Raw genomic sequence first — 3,327 nt, forward strand, 5'->3', positions numbered from 1 at the left:
TTAAGTCGGCATTATGCCTTTTGTATTACATTCGGATGCGAGTTCTGTGTTTCATCGTCAGTATGAGGGTCCAAGGGATACAGTAAACCTGAAGTGAAGCATCGGAATCTAAAACTGGACTCACAGGAGAGGTTCAAATCATAGAAAGTGTGAATGTCACTCCTCTTGTACTTAAGTCGGCATTGTGCCTTTTGTATTACATTCGGATAAAATTTCTATGTTTCATCGTCAATAAGAAGGTCCAAGGGATACAGTAAACCTGAAGTGAAGCATCGGAATCTAAAACTGGACTCACAGGAGAGGTACAAATCATAGAAAGTGAGAGTGTCAGTCCTCTTGTACTTAAGTCGGCATTGTGCCGTTTGTATTAAGTTCGGATGCAATTTCTGTGTTTCATCGTCAATAAGGAGGTCCAAGGTATACAGTTAACCTGAAGTGAAGCATCGGAATCTAAAGCTGGACTCACAGGGGAGGTTCAATTCATAGAAAGTGAAAGTGTCAGTCCTCTTAAACTTAAGTCGGCATTGTGCCTTTTGTATTAAATTCTGATGCAATTGCTGTGTTTCATCGTCAACAAGAAAGTCCAATGGATACAGTAAACCTGAAGCAAATCATCGGAAACTAAAACTGGACTTAAAGAAGAGGTTCAAATCATAGAAAGTTAGAGAGTCAGTCCTCTTGTACTTATGTCGGCATTGTGCCTTTTGAATTTAATTCGGATATAATTTCTGTGTTTCATCGCCAATAAGAAGGTGCAAGGTATACAGGATACCTGAGGTGAAGCATCGGAATCTAAAACTGGACTCACAGGAGAGGTTCAAGTCATAGAGTGAGAGTGTCGGTCCTCTTTTCCTTAAGTCGGCATTGTGCCTTTTGTATTAAATTCGGATGCAATTTCTGTGTTTCATCGTCAATAAGAAGGTCCAAGGTAAACAGGAAACCTGCAGTGAAGCATCAGAATCTACAACTGGACTCACAGGAGAGGTTCAAATCATAGAAAGTGAGAGTGTCAGTCCTCTTGTACTTAAGTCGGCGTTGTGCCTTTTGTATTAAATTCGGATGCAATTTCTGTGTTTCATCGTCAATAAGAAGGTCCAAAGTATACACGAAACCTAAAGTCAAGCATCGGAAACTAAAACTGGACTCACAGGAGAGGTTCAAATCATTGAAAGTGAGAGTGTCAGTCCTCTTGAACTTCAGTCGGCATTGTGCCTTTTGAATTTAATTCGGATGCAATTTCTGTGCTTCATCGTCAATAAGAAGGTCCAACGTATACAGGAAACCTGAAGTGAAGCATCGGAATCAAAAACTGGACTCACAGGAGAGGTTCAAATCATAGAAAGTGAGAGTGTCAGTCCTCTTTTCCATAAGTCGGCATTGTGCCTTTTGTATTAAATTCGGATGCAATATCTGTGTTTCATCGTCAATAAGAAGGTCCAAGGGATACAGTAGACCTGAAGTGAAGCATCGGAATCTAAAACTGGACTCATAGGAGAGGTTCAAATCATAGAAAGTGAGAGTGTCAGTCCTCTTGTACTAGTTCGGCATTGTGCCTCGTGTATTAAATTCGGATACAATCTCTGTGTTTCATTGTCAATAAGAAGGTCCAAGAGATACAGTAAACCTGAAGTGAAGCATCGGAATCTAAAACTGGACTCACAGGAGGGGTTCAAATCATAGAAAGTGAGAGTGTCAGTCCTCTTGTACTTAAGTCGGCATTGTGCCTTTTGTATTAAATTCGGATGCAATTTCTGTGTTTCATCGTCAATAAGAAGGTCCAAGGTATACAGTAAACCTGAAGTGAAGCATCGGAATCTAAAACTGGACTCACAGATGAGGTTCAATTCATAGAAAGTGAAAGTGTCAGTCCTCTTAAACTTAAGTCGGCATTGTGCCTTTTGTATTAAATTCTGATGCAATTGCTGTGTTTCATCGTCAACAAGAAAGTCCAATGGATACAGTAAACCTGAAGTAAATCATCGGAAACTAAAACTGGACTTAAAGAAGAGGTTCAAATCATAGAAAGTTAGAGAGTCAGTCCTCTTGTACTTATGTCGGAATTGTGCCTTTTGAATTTAATTCGGATATAATTTCTGTGTTTCATCGCCAATAAGAAGGTGCAAGGTATACAGGATACCTGAGGTGAAGCATCGGAATCTAAAACTGGACTCACAGGAGAGGTTCAAGTCATAGAGTGAGAGTGTCGGTCCTCTTTTCCTTAAGTCGGCATTGTGCCTTTTGTATTAAATTCGGATGCAATTTCTGTGTTTCATCGTCAATAAGAAGGTCCAAGGTAAACAGGAAACCTGCAGTGAAGCATCAGAATCTACAACTGGACTCACAGGAGAGGTTCAAATCATAGAAAGTGAGAGTGTCAGTCCTCTTGTACTTAAGTCGGCGTTGTGCCTTTTGTATTAAATTCGGATGCAATTTCTGTGTTTCATCGTCAATAAGAAGGTCCAAAGTATACACGAAACCTAAAGTCAAGCATCGGAAACTAAAACTGGACTCACAGGAGAGGTTCAAATCATTGAAAGTGAGAGTGTCAGTCCTCTTGAACTTCAGTCGGCATTGTGCCTTTTGAATTTAATTCGGATGCAATTTCTGTGCTTCATCGTCAATAAGAAGGTCCAACGTATACAGGAAACCTGAAGTGAAGCATCGGAATCAAAAACTGGACTCACAGGAGAGGTTCAAATCATAGAAAGTGAGAGTGTCAGTCCTCTTTTCCATAAGTCGGCATTGTGCCTTTTGTATTAAATTCGGATGCAATATCTGTGTTTCATCGTCAATAAGAAGGTCCAAGGGATACAGTAGACCTGAAGTGAAGCATCGGAATCTAAAACTGGACTCATAGGAGAGGTTCAAATCATAGAAAGTGAGAGTGTCAGTCCTCTTGTACTAGTTCGGCATTGTGCCTCGTGTATTAAATTCGGATACAATCTCTGTGTTTCATTGTCAATAAGAAGGTCCAAGAGATACAGTAAACCTGAAGTGAAGCATCGGAATCTAAAACTGGACTCACAGGAGGGGTTCAAATCATAGAAAGTGAGAGTGTCAGTCCTCTTGTACTTAAGTCGGCATTGTGCCTTTTGTATTAAATTCGGTTGCAATTGCTGTGTTTCACCGTCAATAAGAACGTCCAAGGTATACAGGAAACCAGAAGTGAAGCATCGGAATCTAAAACTGGGCTCACAGGAGAGGTTCAAATCATAGAAAGATATAGTGTCAGTCCTCTTGTACTTAAGTCGCCATTGTGCCTTTTGAATTTAATTCCGATGCAATTTCTGAGCTTCATCGTCAATAAGAAGGTCGAAGGGATGCAGT

The sequence above is a fragment of the Schistocerca americana genome, unplaced genomic scaffold, assembly GCF_021461395.2.
Source record: "Schistocerca americana isolate TAMUIC-IGC-003095 unplaced genomic scaffold, iqSchAmer2.1 HiC_scaffold_16, whole genome shotgun sequence".
Taxonomy (NCBI): Eukaryota; Metazoa; Arthropoda; class Insecta; order Orthoptera; family Acrididae; genus Schistocerca; species Schistocerca americana.